This window comes from Opisthocomus hoazin, chromosome 8 (assembly GCF_030867145.1).
Source record: "Opisthocomus hoazin isolate bOpiHoa1 chromosome 8, bOpiHoa1.hap1, whole genome shotgun sequence".
NCBI lineage: Eukaryota > Metazoa > Chordata > Aves > Opisthocomiformes > Opisthocomidae > Opisthocomus > Opisthocomus hoazin.
Genome location: NC_134421.1, coordinates 36,788,861 through 36,809,919, shown reverse-complemented (window position 1 = coordinate 36,809,919; position 21,059 = coordinate 36,788,861). Strand labels below are relative to the sequence as shown.

At 39.1% G+C, this 21,059-nt stretch overlaps 1 protein-coding gene across 8 annotated transcripts in view; it reads right to left on the bottom strand.

Moving 5' to 3' along the window:
- TAFA2 (TAFA chemokine like family member 2) overlaps window positions 1–21,059 on the bottom strand; it is a 204,884-nt gene that overhangs the window by 171,966 nt on the left and 11,859 nt on the right. The window contains exon 1 of one of the 8 annotated variants that reach the window (XR_012764819.1): window positions 15,069–15,147. The exons of the other annotated variants lie outside the window; for them this stretch is intronic. The gene's annotated coding sequence lies outside the window, so the exon portion shown is untranslated. Of the gene's footprint in view, window positions 1–15,068; window positions 15,148–21,059 lie in introns of those variants that run through there. 8 annotated transcript variants of the gene reach the window in all.

Genomic DNA, 21,059 nt, shown 5'->3' with positions numbered 1-21,059 from the left:
CCAATACACCTCAGGCCTTTTCTTTGTGTAATAGTTATCCCCATGACAAATACACAGAATATAATGATCTTTGGACACAAAATATTTAAGTACATATATAATCCAATTTGCAGTAATTTTACGTGGACCATATGTATTCTGGAAATACAGTTCAAAACTCATCTTCTTGCATTTCCCTTGTGACTGTACACTGTTTAAATGTGAGATTATCTCACTTCCCTGGACAGGTGATTCAAAGATGTGAGCTGTTCATGCTTCAGATCAATTACACAGGACTGTTCTGATGCTCCCATTGAGAGGTCCCCTATGATCAAGTTATATTACTCATAATATTTCACTAAGTCCTTTTCAATTTGCCAGTGAGGTCCACTAACCTCATCACAGGATCTGAGGGATCTTCTCTCTCAGTTCTCCCTTCTCTGAAACTCTCTTCTAATCCTTGTCCTCAGTGAAAAAGAATCTGATTTCTCTCCCCATTTCTACCATGTGCCCTTGAAGCATCCCTGTAACAGTCATTTCAGTAATTCAGAGCACAAGAAACACACTGCCGTGAAGATGAACGGGGGATGAGGTCAGCTTCTTTTTATGGGCTGCAAAAATCAAAAGGAAGTACCAACAGCTCTGTTAAGGCCAATAAATATGAATTTCCATGTCCCATCAGAAGAAGATGGCCTACTACTGTATTCCATCCTGCACAAAACATTCACTGAGTATTTGAAATAAAACTTACATATGCCTATATCTGGTAAACTTCTGTTTTTTACACAATTTAAAAAAAAAGTCCAGAATTTTTATCCTTGCATTTCCTTATCTAGGTAGGTAGTGCAAAGAATAACAGAGACCTGGTGTCATGACAAGTTCTAACAAGAAAGACCTGAAATGCGAAGCTGCCACCATAACTTCTGTTTTCTGTGTACAGCTTGGTGCATCTTACAATGATACAATATCACATAAAAACTGATCACAGTATTATTAGAAGCCATAAAATCTGGAACGGGATAGCTCAACACAGCCATGCATCCTCCTCTGCCTGTTTTTGGTGCAGCAGGGTACATTGAGGGGCATTTGTCACCCAGGTTCCTGTTCCTCTGACTATATAATAAGCAGCCAAACGCCAGCAGAACCACTTACACCACGTCATCTTGGGCTTCTGAGTCTGCACACAGCCTGAAACCACAACTGGGTGGCACGGACTACCTCACTGCTTACTGCTCCCTCTGAAGTATCGCACAGACACAGCCTGCAATACTTTCACATGAGCTGATCCAGCAAAAGGGTGCAGGAACAACACCAGAGGTGTGTAATGTGGGAGTCTCAGCACAGAAGAAAGGAGAGACAGGTGGAGAAAAGAAAACAAAAGGCAGGAAGAAGACTGGCCTGGTAAGAAACAGAGAGTCCAAGTGACAATACATACAAATAAATTTGGGGACAAATAATTTATTCTCCCCATGATCTCTCCACGAGTCCCTCTGACTCTGTGGAGTCAACTGTGGAGGTTGGCTTCCGTCTATACTCCAGCTGACAGACTATAAAATAAATGCAGAATCTCACCTTTTCTTCTTCATGAATTTGCCATGCCAGATCAAAGAAGGGGGAATTTGGGACCAGTGCAGTACTGATGCAGCTGGCAGAGTTGTTTATTTGAGAGGCTAAATTCAACCTTCGCTTGGTCTAATAACTGAATTGTGCTTACTGGGAGCCTGCTTTTTAAAAGGTTCAATTCTTTCTGCTGCCAAGAATCAAAGTTTGCTTTCAGAATGTTGAAATTATCTCAGGGGAAGGCTTTTGTGAGCCAAACCATTCCAAAAGTATTCTTAATTGCTTTCCACACTGTTGTGAAACAGGAGATTATGCAGCAAATCCACTTTCTAAATCAGAAAAATTAAGGAGAGAGAAAAGTTAAAAAAACACCTGACAGAGAAAAATAATAATATTAACCATATACCTCGAATAACAAAATGCAACTTAAACTGTTAAGAATTTTTAACTATCATTGTGCCCCCCCTGGGAAACTATAATTAGGTTACATTAGCGACAGAACATACACTATGCAGATCTATTTAAACAAATTGTACAGGCCACTATTTGAAAACTGTTTGACTGTTCTATACATATGCATATTATCTATATTTGAAAATTGTCCCATAAATTAAACACAACGAATAAGATAGAGGGCCTTCTGAAAAGTAAATAATTTTTCCCTTCTCTTTTTTTGCTTTTATTAATATGTCAGAAGTTTCAGGAAGGATGAGATTATCTTTCATGCTAGAATAGCAATGCTGACACAACAATATCGAAGCTATCATTGAAAAACATTAGTCTGCAGATAGTTTTCATCTATTGTACTGAACTACAAACATATTTCTTCAGGCTTTGGTGGCAATGCCTCAGTATGAAAGTAGACAAAAGGAGCAGTTGAACACAGCCCCTGTAATCAACAGCTTTATACTCTTCAAAATGTCTAGGATTATGTCAGGAAAATGTGGAGAATTTCTCAAGTTTTGAGAACAAGGAACCAGAAAGCTTTGAAGACAGCTTAGTTAACAACAGAATGTCTGTAACTATTATGAATCATTTAATACAGATATGGGTGCAGATGGGTCAGATAGGTACCAGTCTAAATTCATATAAGATGTGACAGGTTTTGTCTCTTCAGTGATTCTTCTGTCAGCTCGAATAATTTGCAGAGGAATATATCTGCTTTTTTTCCCCCTTTCCAGAGGTATCTCATTCTGCCATTCAGTAAATATAAGTATCCGAGCAGAAGCCTTTTCTAAATCTGTTCACAAACACACTCACGCACATGTTTAAAAATAATTGTACAGGAAGCCCTAAGCGTTTAGGTGACTTGTATGCTTATAAAATAAGCACAATTTCTAAGTGTTCCCTAACTGTATTCTGTTCAGACAAAACAGAAGAGCAATCCATAATTAGTGGCAGCTCAGCTTAAAGCCAGGGAATGTTGATATACTAGGAAATTTAGGAGCTTGACATACAGTCTTCCAGGCTAAAAGCAATCTTAGGTGAGATGCTTGCGAAAACAGGCAGATGACAGGAACATGCAATATACAGGTTAGCCAATGCACACCATATGAAATACTCCGCCTGCAACCATGCTTAAAATTAGCATGCCACACACCAAAAATAATTACAGTTTTTCAGTACACGATGACATTTCACATTAAGGTAGAGTGAGTTAAGCTGAAGCAATGTACATAGAAAAGTAAAAGTTCTGCAGTCTCTCTACTACTTCTGTATAAAAGACAAGATATCCACAGGACTCCTAAGCTGCCGTAGTAAGGTGTGTCTGCCTGGAAGTGATTTAGAAATATTTGATCGAGTCTTCAATCATAAAGTAGATTTTATTAGATTCAATCTCATTAAATACCTCCAAATTAAATTTCTTAGAAATATATCTGCAGAAGCTGGCTATTTTCAAATTTGGTTGATACAACATAGTTAGACATCTATGAGGCCTTTGACTCAGAACTGTCTGACATACTGATGAAAATGCATTACACAAAATCAATTTAGCATATCTTAAATGGATTAAAAATTGTATACATGAAAGATCTCAAAAAATAATTCATCTCCAGTGGAACTGTTTCCAGTGGAATCCCATAGGATCTATTCTTGATCACAGATAAAAATATTACTAAGCAAAATTATTGTTCATAAGATTTGTGGAACTCCTCTTAATCCAAAATAATGTTAAAAAAAAACCAGATTCTACAAAGTGACTTGATGGTTTGGTAACTTGGTTTTCTTTGAATTACTGGTACTTTTAACAGAACTGTATATCAGGGTTGAATTATTCACATCATACTTACTGAATGAGAAACTCCGAAGAAATTTGGAGGTAAGACTATTAACAAACTAATCATCAGAGGTGTGCAACATGGTACAGTGCCATGACTTATATATTTATTTTTAATAACTGTTGAAAGGGACATTGATGGAAATGCTGTACTGTACACTGCAAGGTATTACATATTACAAGCCCATCTGCAGAGTCACTGAGGAGGAACAGGGAGAGAAACTACCCAAAACCTCTCTGTTTCACCCTACAGCACAGTTCTTTAGGAAGGAAGAGACGCTTCTGACCCCTCCTCCTTCAGAAATAAAGTAATAGATGTCAAAAGAGATTGTTGGTAATCAGAACTAGAGAATACATCTAGAAAGCAACACCAGGGTATATAAGCTAGTTCCCAAGCAACTGCATCACTACACAAGTACAAAAAAAGAATGACGTGATTTTCAGATACATGGAAAAAGAATCCCATTATATTTGCATGAAATAAGATAAAATGGCCAGCCCCCACATACTGTATCAAACACCATCCTTCAGCAGACCTGTACAAATGTTGGAGTTTGCAGCTGAGGTAGTAAAGAGGCCAAAATAATTAAAACACAACAAAGTTGTCTGTTTAGGTAACTGAGAAGAACTAAAAAAAATCTGTTTAAACTTGTAGGTTTCATTTGACTCGAAAGGCCTTTTTTATAGTTTTGGTGTCGGGTTATTCAATCATTTTAGAATTCAGGTCACTTCAAAAGAAAAATGTAATTTCAAAGTAACAATCAAATAATTGCATTTCTATAACACAAGAACGTTCTATGTTTTCCTGAAAACAAATACATGGATGTTTGTCTTAAAAACTAAGAACATTTTTATGTTTTCAAAAATCCCTTTTTATCCCAAACCAAATCTGTTTCTCAGATTGCACTCTATTTCACATTTCAGCCTCTCCTTACAACATCACTGAACCTCTAAATCAGGTGAAAATGTATTTCAGGATACATAAAATAAAAAGGTTACACTGTGTAAATTACAATCTCCAAATGTCGGTGCTACATTGTTTCATATTGTTGCTCACTGATCATTTCTATCATTCTCTTTTTGAAGGACCACGTGTAAAGGCTGAAGGAGAGGTAAGGCAAACATTATGCTAACGGTACTTTTCTGCAATGATTATACGGAGAGAAAGCCAAAACAAGAATAATGACTCACAAAAGATTAGCAAAATGTCACATGTAAGTAGCACTCTTCTGATGACATCCATAGAGGAACCTCACTGGTGATCGTATGTTTGACAAAGCAAAACCATCACAGAAAACAGAAAAAGACTGAAGAAAAATCGCAGCCTAATGTAGCTCTGAAGGGAACTCACAGTCGGCAGGCTGAGATGGGAAAAAGCCATTCCACTTCAGTAATACTGTCATGGTATGCATAAATAAGAAATGCAGGTATGTACACCTGCATGCTCTGGTCATTGTTGTGATATTGATTTTCAAAGTCCACTGGAAGACTTCCATAAGAGCAGCATGGTTAAAGCCCAGAGATAGCACTAAAAATCTCAAGCATAGATTTGAGGTATTTAAAGTCTGCTTATTTTTGAGTCTTATTAGAAATGATGAAATCTTAGCTCTATACTTAGATAAATTATATGCAACACATAAAAAGTAAAAGCTTCTAAAAAAAAAAAACAGGAAAACTTAAACCAAAATTTAAATCCTACTCACTAAAAGCAAACATTTTGAAAAGTTTGTGCCATCCGCTTTTGATTGAGCATAACAGAAATTTAAGCGTAATCTTATGAGACCTTTTTTGAGACTGATAACCTTTTATTAACCTAAACTTTCTGCGAAAAAAATCAGTTTCTGCCTTGTATTTCTCAAGTGGGATGTCCATCTAGAGTGGGAGGATTTTTCCACCATTGTCACTGATACTTTCTGAATTGGGTTTTGTTTAGATCTCAGTTACGGAACCTTGAAAAATAGATCAATGCAAAATCTTGAAGAAATTATACACAATGTGAATCACATTTACAGTGAAGAAACAGTAAGGGATTGTCAAGTTAACGGACACCTTAAATTGTGTTTAAAATCCACCATTAAATAGAAAAGCCTGGCATGATTCTTCTAAAATAATTCAAAATTAGCTTCTAGTACTAGAGAAAACCAACAACTGAAACATCAAAAAAGAAGTATAACACTTTTTATCATAATTGGTGGCGAGGTCATGTGTGGCCTCCATATTATTCCTCACATTCACACTTAATTAGAGAAACAAAAGAAATCTTAAAAAAAAAAAAAATCTCTCAAATAGCAAGCTCTCAGGTCCTCCAATGAAACAGTTCCTATAGAGTCAAATCTTGGACTGAGACGTCATGGGAAGTGAATCTAGTCCAAGCAACCTATAATTTATACCTGGAGTCATCCTCACCAGGTAAAAAGCTAAAGGCATTTTGCCACCCTCTCTTGTCCAGAAAATGCATCATTCACAATTCACAATTCTTCTGAGGACTTTTACTTTACTTCATAATCCACAGCAAGCTGACACGAGAGAGTCCTTCCCCGTACCAGAGGTCAATGTACTCTTCCCAGGTTTCTCTCTCTTGAAACCCAGTCTGCCTGCGCATGAGAGCAACTGTATAGGGTCAGACAGAAAGCCCATCTCCTCCAGTAAACAGTTTCTAACAGACAGCAACAGCAGGAGCTTTGTCAGAGGTTCATACAGAGCTTTTAACAGGATAAACGTGCAGTTATCATTTCCCCAGAACATGCTGCCAACCTCTAGCAATTTGCATCGCAGTTAAATCCTCAGGCAGAGAGGGCATTATTGTTTTCAATAAGAACTTGGTGGAGTTTTCTTCATGGAAGTGCCCATTTTTGAAGCCATGTGAACTTTCAGAGCCCACAACATCCTTTAGTGAGAAGTTCTGCATCTCAGTGATAAATTGTGCTGACCCTCCACCTCCCTGCAAGACCCAGTCTGATTCTTCTCTCCTTTCTCCTCCTTCCCACATGGACTCCAGGGCTTCTTCCATTCTCCTTCAGCACTCTGTCCAACCTTGGGCACTTCGGGATCTCCTGATCCTTAGCTGATCAGTCCTGCATGGAAGACAGCTGATCTACTACAAAGCTTGACCCTTCCAAACATCATGAATTACATATGCCACTTGCCTGCCATATTCATCTTGAGATCAAGAACATTTCAGGGCTCTTCCTGACAGAACACCTAGGCTCCCATCTTTGTAATTAACATTCTTGTTCTCTTTGTTATGTGAAGAAACAGGTCACAGTATCATTTTATTTGGGTTAAATGTTTGCAATCTGTTGAACCTGTTGTCCTGCTGGTTTCTCAGGTAGTTAAGATGCGAGCTCAGGTAAACGGAGATCAATAGCATCACCTTGAATCATAACACAAAAGCCGTTATGACAAACACACAAAAAAAAGCCTAACCAATCTTTGAAGCGTGTTGTAATACATTCCCTAAAACCCACATTGCTAAGCATACAAGGCAAATACCTAGGAGTCATGACATAATTTTCAATTACTGGAGTTTGAGTGAGATCCCCAGCTAAGAGAGCATGCTATGCCGAGGGCCTGAAGGAAACTATAACCTCCACAGGGCATCACCTTGGAAGGTACAAGATCTGTTGTGAGCCTGAAGGAATAATTAACTAGAGATGGTCACAATAATGCAGACAGATGGCAAGGAACTAACCAGGGAATGAAGGAGTCCATTCACAATCTCTTTTTGACAATTTTACGCAAATGGTCTCCCATTCCAGAATGATCACATAAAGTGAAACTGAGCCTAAGTACCTTCAACAACCAAAAAGGAACCTTAGTCCCCACACCTGTTCTCTCAAAATGCTCGTGCTGAAGTCCAAAACAGATTCCTGACTTTGGAGGAAAACTTCAAGGCAAAGGTTTTTATTCAGTTCCCTGCCAGGATAATGACAAATCCCAAAAGCGTGAAAATGAAGTAGAGTTGATACTCTCCGGTAGTAATTAAAGATTGTTCCACTTTTAACTTCCATTAGGAATCTCAGCCAATTTATACCAGAAGAGGAATCTGGCTTCTACCTAGGAAGGGCAGCTTTCACCCACTGTCTGTTTGAAAAATAATCTCAAGAATGTGTCCCTACACAGGGAAAACAAGATCTCATAAGAAGCCCTGAATATAGATTATTCCTCCACCCATACACCTTCTAGTGAATGCTGGGTAAGACACTCAAAATGTACATCAGAATCATATGCTCATCAAAAAACTATAGCATGCTTTTGGGTTCATTGTCCATTTACAAAGATATTATTTTCTCAGCAGAGCACAAGTACTCAGAGAAAGACCGCCACGTGAAGCTTTGTCAAGATTCTTGCTAACTTTAACAAATCTTAAACAAAATTTTGATTTGAGATGAAACTCAGGTCTAAACAAGATTGGCCCAGCTTTGTATTTGTACAGAGATCTCAAAGTCTTGTCACTTCTGCAAGCAGAACATGTAGAAAGCTCTTGATGGAGGTTTTGAAACCTGAGGAATCAAACATAGGTCTGAGGTTTTTTAGAATGGCACAAGTTGCCAGAAAGCATAGTTTTAAAATCTCAGCTGTAAAAGGTAGAAAGCTTTGCCGACACCACTGTTTTCCCCTAGACATTAGAGGGAAAGTTTCCCAGCCTTTCTTGGAGGCTGAACAGCCATGCAAAATTCTGCTCACTCCCTGGCACAGGCAAGGTGTTCTAAAAGAGGTCTTGGCACCTGGCTTGGTGCAAATTGAGCCTGCCTTTTGCTAAAGCAGCAAAATTCTCTTGCAATAAGGAACTGTAGCAAGTACATACTGTCAAATGTTTTTACCAAAGCAGGCAGAGATAGAGACATCATTTGCTGCACCCCCTTCACAATGCTATCATTTGACTTCTCAGTATGTCTTCCAGGTGATGCCATCTCCCAAGCCCAACTTCAGTCTCCCTTGCACATTGAACAAACAGTGCCCTTCTCACAGTCATAGTCTTATTATATACTGCTTGAAAACTTCTGCGAACTTACGCTGCTGGAAAGCAGCCTAACTTATCTGCAGATTTTCCAGGAGAAAACCTTCTTGTATAATCGCAATATGCACCAGGACAGATTCTGGTTCAAAAATAAAAGGCTACAATGCCTTACGTAAATCTGGCGGTTGAGTGAAGAAAGGGCAGTGATCTAGAGGTCATAAATATTCTGGCTATGCCCACTCCATATGCTCTTAAGTCCAACTATAAATAGCCTTCAAATCGCTACACACTTCAAGAAAGTTGAGTAACCCAGCTTTCACTTTGTAATGTGAGGGTAAAAGTCTAATGATGCCACAGAAGGGGCATAGGAAAAGAGCTGCTGAACCCATGTAGACATCTGCTGAAAGGGTCCTAGCTGTGAATTTCCATAGAGTGAACCAGCTGGTTTTAACACAGACAAAGAAATGAGAAAGTACAAGGCCAGCCAGAACAAGGTCAACTCTGTGCGGGGAGTGAGAAAAGCAGCTAAACACTGACGTGAGTGGTCTACGGGAGGGAGAAGGGAACGCCACATGCACCTCTGCTTCTGCACATCCAATTCCCAGCAAATTCTAGAGAGCTATGACTTTAGACTAGTTTTCTTTCACACGTCAATACAAGTTCAGGACTAAAGCACTGCAAACAGAAATTGAGTCATCTGCAACCCCTTTCCAATCTATTTACTAATAAATTTCATTGACTTTGAAAAACATTTCCAAGCAAAAACTACTGATGTGCTGAACCCTGTAGCCTTCTTGCTCCCTCCATTCCCCCATGACTCTTTTTAACCTTTCTGCGTTCCTTACAGTTTGACTTGATGATATTAGAGGTCTTTTCCAACCTCAATGATTCTACAATTCCAGCTGCTGGCACTGCCTATTCAAACCATCACCCTAGTCCTGGGTGTCCCACATCCCAGGGAGCAGCTAGCTGAATTTGGACACAATTGCCAGCACTTACGGTGCCAGAGCTGCTCCTGTCATACTGCCCTTGCAACAGCTCTCAGGGAGTTCTCAATGTGACAATGAAAAGGACTATGTCATCTGTTTGGCTTCACACACAAATGTCATCCGTCACTTCAGAAATCACTTCTCCCACACCCCAAGTTACAATTTTGCATAGATGCTGAATTGTAAATAAATATCCTAAGAGCACTGAAAAGAGAAGCTGACTCTTTTCCCCTTCTGTAACAATCAAAGCAGGTGAACCACAGCATTTCAACAGGCAAGAAAAAAAGATAATCAACACTAGCTTGATATTCGTCATTCATATTAGCATCCTACTTTTCTTTTAACAGTTAAGTCTAAAAGTCCTCAAAATATCCAAACCAAGAAAATAAACTATAAATTACTTCTTCTTCAAGGACATTACAAAAAAAAATCTCAATTTAAATAATCTTCCTAGAATCACAGTCAATTTATTTTGAAAACAGAAATTAAGCATTTTTTTAATGAACAGTCTTCTATTCCGGGCAATCAAAGAAAGCAGATCACGAAATCTAGTATTTGACCCACTTTTCACAGGCACTGTTCAGAAAACATCTATGCCTAGGCCACAGATCCGTAAATACACCACTTTCTTTGAAAAGTCTCTAGATGAGCTAAGCTCATTGATCTACTATCTTGTGGATTTTAAATTTTTGAAGGGCAGCCAAAAGTTTCACTTCATTTTTCAGCTCCTTCCAGAACCTGAGATCTTGCTTCTTGTTCCTAAAATACTTAAACATATTTACATCGTAAACAACATTATGCTGAGCTGTATGAAGTGGGAAAGGTCAAAAAAAGAAAAGCATCCTCAATGTTTTATTTGCTATTTCAAGTTAACCATCGAGGACAGATTTTGTTCTAAAAACAGATCTTGAGCTCTGATTGAAAAATGATGTGGGTTTTGTTTATTTATTTTTCAAATGTTGTCACACTCCTCTATCTAGCACTCCCTTCAAGACACACAGGCTCAATTGCTTGGCTCCTATGTCTACTATGAAACACTTTGTGATAATATGAGGATGGCCTTTCTCCACAGAACTCCCATCTCATGAAGGCCTCTCTGTAAGGCCTTTGAAGGACACATCATAACTGAAGTGGGTAATTTTAATTGACTACGTAAATATTCTCAGAGCACTTACTCAGCTTCAGACAGAGCACGAGTACTCATCGGTGTTCGGTGTTTATGCAGAATGACAAGTCCTTTTTCCAAGAGTCTGCTACCCTCAAGCAGCCCCCAAATGGAGGACGCTGCCTCCCATGGAGTATGTTTTGCTTCGACGTCAACTGGTCCCATGTCAAAAAACAAGTTTCATACCCAACTTCTCTGTACTGTTTCTGGAGCAATGTCAGTTCTTCAAACTGAAGGGCTGAAAACCGGTACCTCAACCCAGCCTTAAAAAACGGAAGCCTAATTCACCAATCTTCCTACAAGATGAGGTGCTCCAATTTGAGTAAGTGATCACTAGAGCTCAGTAAAGCTCTACTGCACCTGGTATGAGACGCACAGTACATATCCCTGAGAGAAGATGGTAAATTTTCTGTATACAGAAGCATCAACAATACAGTGATATCATGAAATCAAACAGAATGTGTAAGCAAGGTAAGATTTGTAAAAGCAGATACTTTTTCCTTTAAAATTAAACAGGTCAATACAAATTGCCCAGGTCATCATGGATAACTCCACAGCTATTCAAGCTCTCATTTTCCACAATTTTGAAAATTGCTCTCCAAACTATGATGTGGAAATACAGCATTTTCAATAATTACAGGTAAGGTTATAAAAGCATTCCTCTGTAGAACTTCAAAAGATCCAACACATATCAAGTGCCAAAATCTGTTAGTCCTGAACTACAGGAGAATACATGAGTTTGAGAGCTGAAATTTTTCTGCCTGCAGCCCAAGCTTAGGCATATTTATGGACCAATCTAAAGCACCTGCAGAAAACTCAGATCTGGCCCTCAGAATAGCATGCAGATGTCTTGAAAGCTTTATCTACATCAGAGAAAGTGATTCAAATGCTGTTTTGAATCACTAATGTGATTATTACTTCAAGGTTGTTTCACTAGGGATTGAAACAGTGAATGCCCCAACAAAAAGTATCAATTCTTGCACTAAAGAACCACATCTTCTTATCTTAAGGCTGTAACAGCTCTCCCAAGCATCCACAGTCCACAGTGATTCTAACCTTGTAGCTGAGATGACAGCATCTCCTGGCTAACTAAGCTTTCTAACTAAAACACAGAGGCGAAGGTCCTTCTTGTCACCTGTACTGCATAATAGCTACAATCACTGAACTAAATAATCTGAACTAGAAATGCCAACTCCTCCCCTGTGCAAGGAGGATGCAGTTCTTACAAGAGCTTGTTCAGTGATCGAGACCTAAAAATGTTCTAAATCACATTTGGCTGGAAGCCAAAAATTTCAATTAAATGTTAAGCGAAAGAAAGAGGAAAAAAGAAATTCAACACACGACACACTACTTGCAATCATCAAACTACTTTCTCTTGGGAATGTTTTGCAGAAGTCCTTGGAAATAAAACCCACTACAGATACCATTATAGTAAAGGTATGCAAAAACATTATTTAGGTGAAGATTGTTTGGAGATGGGAATTAGTTTCTTTGAGTAGACTGCTTGAACACAAACCTTATTAAGGTTCATCTCCTTTTTCCAGGACTTCCTGACTGCCTTTGAGTAAGCTGTATCTCCAGTTGTTTTTCAAAATTTTGATCTAGCAATGGCTGCTTCTTTAGTGTAGAGAAGTGTTTCATACAGATCTGCGTCAGGACTCTTCAGGGCAGACAGAGTTACAAGTAGTTTAAATTTGATTTAATTAGGGAATTTGATTAAAACACAGTGTTGTTTCTTCGGCATATGGGCTGAATTGTATGCACATAATCTTTTTACATGCACAAATGACAGTAAGTTATGCAGGCTGTCTCACAATTTACACGTGCGATCTTAATTTGTGCTTCTAGAAAGTTTCCACTCAGAGCTGCAGAACTGCAAATTATAGCTGAAGTCAATAGAAGCTACAAGGACTTCATACCCCTAACATAAAGTATCATGCATATCCACCAGCTGAAAATGCAGACCTCATGTCCAAAAGATGCTGCCACTGGAGGGGATGGGAAGATTGGGTTTATTGGCTCTGAGAAAGACATCCACATCACCCAAGATAAAATCTGCTGTCTCCTCACATTGAAGTTTCATCCCCATTAGCACTAAGCAGTACTGCTGATGCAGCCCAACAGGTCAGCTGGACACCACAAAAAATCAAGTGAGCTCCCCAGAAAGCAGACTTCCTGGTTTACGTTTAGAGTGGAATTAGGATGAAAGTCAAGATTCTAGTGAGAATTTTTCTCATGCTCTCTTCTACGCTTCTGTGGGAAAGGAATGAAACTGTATGAAGAACTAAGTAAGAGTAGCAATATTTCTTCCAGGAAATGATGCTAATATACTCATTTGGTAAGGCTTGTGAGGAAACAAAAGGTGAAACAATTCTGAAGAGTTTCCAAAGTTCTGTTATCTCCCTCCTTTTTTATTACAAAAATGTGAGCTGATGATAAATACATCTATATAGCAATCAAAATAAAACCTGCCAAAAGCTACAAAGGTAATGCTTCAAATTTAATGCAAATAGTGAACCCAAGTTAATAACACAATCTGCTTAATATGGAGAAAGAACTTCATGACTCGACAGACATTCACTACAAACACAACATATAAGTATACTGATTACTGTTAGTCCTACAAAAGCCACCATGTACATAAACAAGTAGATAAGATAGATCAGTTTTATTTTCTGCTCTTATTCTAAGTCTGCATTTGTTTACAGCAGGTACATACAGTATGTGTACAGCATGTGAGCTGCTTCCTAGAGACCATGCCATGTTACAACCTCCAAGGACCTCTATGCCATCTAAGAGATACAGATAACGGAAAGAAATGGGTTCAGCAGAAATGTTTCACTTTGCACAAGTATTGCTGGGCAGCTGTTTGTACTTGGTTTTGTGAAATGCATTTGTACGAACTCAGCAAAAAAAAAAAATAAAAGGCCTAAAACAGATGTAGCATTGCCTTGTTGCTAACCATGAGATGTCTTGCTTTAGAGATGTTATCGTGCTGCTCATGGGCATTCTATCCATATGCAGGCACATGGCTTGGTCAAAACCTGGTCCAATATGTAACGGTTACTTCGAACAAGGGCTGAACAAAGTTCATCCTTCATTCATTTTTATCTAAACTGCATTCACCATCAGTTCAGCTGTACAAATTGCTGATGCTAATTCTTTCTATTATAGACAGGCCCTAGGGTTTTAAACTGTATCCATCAGTCTAAGTACATCTATCCACTCTAGCATTTAAAGACAAATTAGGTCATTAGTTATTAAACCTGGGATAACAGTTATCACAAGTTACCACAAATAATGTACCAGGAATTTTTAAATGTTTTTTTTTTCATTGTATAAGCATTTTAAAAGCAAATTTTAAAACTTTTTTTTTTTGTTATAGAAGGAGGCAGCTAAGCACATAAGGATAATGTTTATTCACTGAAAGAAGCTGAATCCTCACATTTCTGTAGAAGCCTACAATTCCACCTGCCAGAAAATATTTTATGTCTGTGTTCTAAGTGGCATGAGAAACCTTATTTTCAAATACTATCTCTTTGGTTATTTGCATCGTTTCTTGCAATTGAAATTTTAAGAACTCTTCACAAAATGGTACTTAGGATATTTCCAACTGTGATTAACATTTTCATGTGTTTTGCAATTAATTAGAAAGTTAGAAAACTGCATTACTCAATACTTACTTGGCATTTCATCTCTAATTAGTCAGATATTGATGTTCTGCTAATACAAGCATCCTGCAACAAGAGCTGCTCAAATACAGGTATTGGAGGAAGCAAGGTAGGTTCTTCACAGTCTAGAAATAGCAAGGAGCCTTGAAGACCCTTAGCAAATTAAAATACAGTCAAAAATTGTTTTGCTCATAGTGAGGAATAAAGAGGAATTCTGGGGAACAAAAAATCAGGAGGATATGGTGTGAGGAAAGAAGGTACATTGCCTAATCATGTCAGGGTTGGGGCCCAAGCATGTTGTTTACCTAGTGACTCCAGCTGCTAAGTTAGTGCCGAAACTAAGAATCAGTTCACAATACAAATGATAAGCAAAACTACTTCTTATGCTTAAGATTCTCTGTAATTATGTGGGCAAAGAGTTTAACAACCTAAGAAGTACTAAAGATGTACTTCTTACATTACTTACTCTCATCAGACAAAGGACAGTTGCTTTATTTTGTTTTCTGTTGGTGTTTTTTTTCTGTAGATTTGATTCTATCCAGTTCCAGTGAGCACAATAGGAATCTGGGGACTGATGCCAGTGACCTGCATTCTACAAAGAGCCAAAAGTAAAAAAACATAATGAATCACAGTCGAGTCGCTCATAGGAAAATCAAAACCACAAAGGAAATCTTTATAACATTCTCACTGTTTGTTTTGATAAAACACTAGTAGACATTAGAAATCATATACTTCCCACTCCTCATAGGTTGAGTGTATTGTGTTTGCATGTGGTAGCAGGGGGGCTACAGGGGTGGCTTCTGTGAGAAGCTGCCAGCAGCTTTCCCCCTGTCTGACAGAGCCACTGCCAGCCGGCTCTAAGACGGACCCGCTGCTGGCCAAGGACAAGCCCATCAGTGACAGTGGTAGCGCCTCTGGGATAACATAATTAAGAAGGGGAAAAAAAACACCTGCAGCAGGAAAGAGGAGTGAGACAACGTGAGCAAAACAACGCTGCAGACACCAAGGTCAGTGAAGAAGGAGAGGGAGGAGGTGCTCCAGGCGCCGGAGCAGAGATTCCTCTGCAGCCCACGGAGAAGACCATGGTAAGGCAGGCTGTGTCCCTGCAGCCCATGGAGGCACACGGTGGAGCAGATATCCACCTGCAGCCCAAGGATGACCCAGAGGAGGCTGTGACCCTCTAGGAAGTCCACACTGGAGCAGGTTCCTGGCAGGACCTGTAGACCCGTGGAGAAAGGAGCCCACGCTGGACCAGGTTTTCTGGAAGGACTTCTGACCCTGTGGGGGACCCACACTGGAGCAGCCTGTTCCTGAAGGATGACTGCACTCCATGGAAAGGATCCATGCTGGAGCAGTTCGTGAAGAACTGCAGCCTGTGGGAAGTACTCACACTGGAGAAGTTCATGGAGAACTGTTTCCCATGGGTGGGACCACACGCTGGAGCAGGGGAAGAGAATGAGGAGGAAGGAGCAGCACAGACGTGTGATGAACAGACCACAACCCCGTTCCCCGTCCCACTGCACCACTCAAGAGGGAGGTAGAGAAAAATCAGGAGTAAAGTTATGGAAGCCTGGGAAGAAAGGAGGGGTGGGGGAAGGTGATTTTAAGATTTGGTTTTATTACTCATTATCCCACTCTGATTCGATTGGTGATAAATTACACTAACTTCCCCAAGCTGAGTCTGTTTTGCCCATGACAGTAACTGGTGAGTAATCTCTCCCTGTCCTTATCTCAACCCTCAAGCCTTTCATTGTATCTTTTCTCCCCTGGCCAGTCGAGCAGCGGGATTGACAGAGCAGCTTTGGTGGGCACCTGGTGTCCAGCCCAGCTAAACCACGACACTGAGGCGCATGGCCCACTGCCACACTAAGGACAGCATTCTGACTTACAGTTGTAGGCTTAATGGCAGGCAGCTGCAGAAAGGACTAAGGACTGAAAGATTCTCTTGCAGGGGTCAGTCTTGCAAGTGAATCAAAGTAAACAACGGAAAAATCTTTTGCTTTATCTTTGTTCAGCACCTCAGTCCTGACTGATTATGCTAAATGCCACTGTCACAAAAATAATTAATACAGAATATGCCTCTTCCAGGACAGCACATTTGGCTTATTGCTGAAACTCCCGAAGTAGATTGTTGGACACATTCAGTATATGCTTATTCCTTTCACACAGAAACTCTTCCTCTCATTTACCCCTACTACACCGTAGTCCTATGAATGCTTCTTCTGAAGTTAACTATCCTTCCAGATGATGCTCTCAGCAACAACAGTTGACCTAAGACATAAAATTTAGTTAATGTCATGCTCTTTATGATTTTGAAGGAAAGCTGAAATCACCCTTTCCAGAACTACTTTTAAAAAGCTATTCTCTGATTACTTATTTCTCTTAGAATTGTCAGAAACATTAGATCTAGCTTACCCAGTCTGGCTAACAGGCTCATAACTTGGGAGATTTTACAGTCCTCAGACGAAGATCCAGCCTTTGAACTGGGAGCAGAAGTATTTTTTCACAAGTTAAGAATTTGCATTAGACTACATCGCTAAATGACAGATAGAGATGAAAATAAAGTTTTAGCAGAAATTTCCTCCAAGGTTAATTAATTTCATAATTGTTGTGTATTATGCTATTATTCTTCCTGTTACCTATCAGCAACATAGGTACCAATGTGTTCAAGATTAGGACACCTAAATTTAGGCACTGAAATGTAAGTACTCAGTTCAGTTGACTAAATCTGGTATCTGACATGCCCGTCAGTCACATCATAGATCTCATATAGTGCTATAAATCTCATCCAAGTATTTTAGATACTTTGACACATTTAAAATGCTTACTACTGATAGTTAAAATATACATTTAGGGCAAGTTATTCAACATGACCAACTTGCCATGACTTGAAGTACAATTCAGCTGATCCAAAGTAGGTATCTGTTTCAGAGCAAGCAGCACCAGTCTGCAGGTCTGTTGATAAGGAACAGGATTCAGGTGCCTCAACATAATCACCTACAGCCATCTCAGACACCCAAGGGAAGGGTGTGGCAGATATTTAGTAGAGACAGCAGTAATGGTTTTAAACTAAACAGCGTAGGTTTAGCTGGATATAAGGAAGAAATTCTTTACAATGAGGGTGGTGAAACACTGGAACGGGTTGCCCAGAGAGGTAGTGGAGGCCCCATCCCTGGAAACATTCAAGACCAGGTTGGACAGGGCTCTGAGCAACCTGATCTAGTTAGCGGTGTCCCTGCTCGCTGCGGGGGTGTCGGACTAGATGACCTCTAGGGGTCCCTTCCAACCCAAAACTTTCTATGATTCTATATGATGCAAGGCATCTTGCGTCTGATTCAGATTGGATTCTGCACCCATCTGAAGTAGCACGTGGAGGCCAGACAAGATACTTTAAAGTGTTCTAAATTATGTTATGCACCTGAACCCTACCCTGGACCTCCCCTGACTATGAAGCTAAAACAGCTACCTCACATGTAGATAGTTACAATTTGACACCTATTTTAGGTGTCATTCTCAAGCTGAATCCTGCTTCTACTGTCCCTTTTGTTAGGTTACGACCAAATTTCCAACTCCAAAAACCAAGCAGCACTGGACTCCTTTAAACTTCACATAGCATCAACAAGGTGACACACAAAGTGTTTTATTCTTTGCACATCACTGAAGTCTCTGAAGAAGGAGTTTCTATTATCATTAAAACAGGAGATTATAACTTTGAACGTAGCTTGGCAAAGGTTCATTATCTAACAACAAAATTAATCACAACTAAAGGTGTATTTACATCTAATCTTGTGTAGCCTGTGTTTTGTGGTGGGTTTGTTGAGGTTTTTTTGGAGAAAGAGAGATGTCTAAAAAGGTGTTCTTTTCAGATTCTTTATGCTAGCTCAGGAATGTTATTTGACGATGCACCATTATTACTCTTCTCCAAATACCAGGGTATTTAACACATTTTTGAGGAGAGGCTTCAAAATTAAAAATAGTAACTTCAAAAAATAAAATTACTACCATACTTCTGAACATGCAAAGAATAATAATACTATGAGACCTGTGAGACTACTGCTACACCTAGCTATATCATTCCAAATCATAAACTTTAATCACTGGGAGGAAGATATTCAGGCCAATCAAGTAACAGAAGATGGTGAGAAAACACAGTTGTAGCTGTTCTCCAGCTTCTGGACTTGCCAATGTCAGTAAAAACGTAAATTCCAACTACAAGTTTCAACGAGTGTTGAAAATGCTGAAAGGTGGCTCCACCTTCACCTTTTCAATCAAAATCAGCCACCCAAAGTGCATTTATTATATGAGATTCATAGAGTGAATTTCAGAGTAACTACAATGGTTACATGAAGGGCTCAGCTCCCTTTTCTCTGACAGATCTAGGCCATCTGAGCTGGTTTTAAACTTCTTTCCTCACCTTTGAGACAGAAATTAAAGAGGAGGTATGCAGTATTCAGTCTGAAAGCTCTATAGTATTGAAGGCTACCAGGGAAACTGAACGCATAGAGTTAACCATGAAGGGATATGATGCTATTTTAATAACCAGCATTAATGGCAGGACTGCTAGCAGCTGCAAAATAAGCTGCATCTCTGTCCTGTCTGTGGTATCTATTGCTCAAGTTGTTTAACTTTTTCTCAAAACAGCTACTGTGTTACACAGATCTTTCAGCAACTGCAGAAGCCAAACCAACCTAGGCTACTAACTGGAAGAGATAAACTAAAGGGCAAGATAGCAAGGACAGACCTTGCTTTAATATCCATTTCATATTTTCATATATTTGATTCTTAGCATTAAAAATAACTTTGGATGTAAAATTTTTCTAGCTGTTTTATTCAACACTGGTGGCAAATCAGTTAGACCTGCTAAGGAAGCCTGGTGTTGAAGGTCTGTGTGTACTATGGGATGGCAAAATGACAGCTATGCTCAAAGAGAGATAATGGGATAGGGGCTTGAAAGCATTCAGAGGTAGGAGGAAGTGCCCTCAAATGACAAATAAAGGGAAAAAAGTAGACGTAATTCAGGAATCATGACAAGCTCATTGGAAATTTAACTGGTAAATTAAAACTCTCATAGAAAATTACCACTATAAATTATTATGCTGGTAAAAAGAACAGCAAGGAGTTGTGTTCTTTTCACTAGTACTAAATTAATTGTCATTACTATTCGCTGGGGTGAGGGACATTTAACTTAGAAACCAAATTTTTGTAGAAGAATGTATATATAAGTATATAGAAGTTCTTAATTGTTAGTATGTAGTTACTAATCAAAGATATTCTTTCATTCAATCACAATTTTAAAAAGAAAAACATTAAAAATGTAATGGAACAATAGATTTTGTTTCATTTTTCAAAGAAAGTGTTTCTTGGACAGATGCCTAAGCTAAATATTGTTCCTATTAAAAAAGGAAGGACATGCACAATCTCTTCATCATTCTCCTCTTCACCATTTATGGTCTTGTCTATTTCAATGCTAGAAAGTATTTACAATAGTTAAGAATGAAAAGGCCATACAAAGCAGGGTTCCATAGCAAGTCATGAGCAGACGCGCCTTTCTCCGACGTATGGTTAGACATTTCTGGGAAACACTAATGAAATGTCTTCCACAAATGTGAACAGAGCACAAAATAAAAATAGAACAAAAAGTAGAGGCCAGGTATAGCTTGTTTCCTCTGAAACAGGAATGACTGTTCAATACGTGCATGAATTACCATTTTATAAATCCTCTTCTAAGAGTGTTCTGTGAAATGCTGGCTACCACTGAACAACAGAAACAATATGACAAAGCATTCGTCAAAGTATGAAGCAGTATTTTCCTCACATTCTCATTTACTTCTTTTGCTACAGTCCAGCCCCACTTGTTGCCTGGCTCCAGCCATTACTGAAGCTGCTTAACAGAGTAACTTTAGTTCTCCTTCACAAAAGAGAACTACTGGATAAAAACTAAATGTCTTTATCAAAGACATAGTCACTGGACAACCTCAGCAACAGCTGACAAAAACAAAACAGACAAATTATTTGTTCATTGTGCTATTTCCTCTTCCACTGGGCTCTAATCACAGACTTCTTATTTCATGGAGAATGACTTCAGTTCAAAAATTCTCCTGATGTGAGGGGAAAGGAAAGACTAAAGACAACCAGGATTTTCAAATAATCATTTCTACTAGAAACAATCACATTGTGGCAGCCAACATATCATCACGTACAGAGCTCCAACATCCTCTCTACCTCCAGAACTACCCGCCATCTAAGACCTGAAACCATTAGGGTAGGCCTGACCCATCCTTTTGCAAAGACCAACCGAGAAAATGCTCATTAGCCAACAAACAACATCCTCAAAAGTGGTAAACCAGAGAAAGATGTACCTTTAATCTTTACAGTCTGTCATTACTACAATCTGAACTCCACAGCCCACTGCTGAATCACAAATGTATTGTATATACAGCAAAATTATGCCCATTAA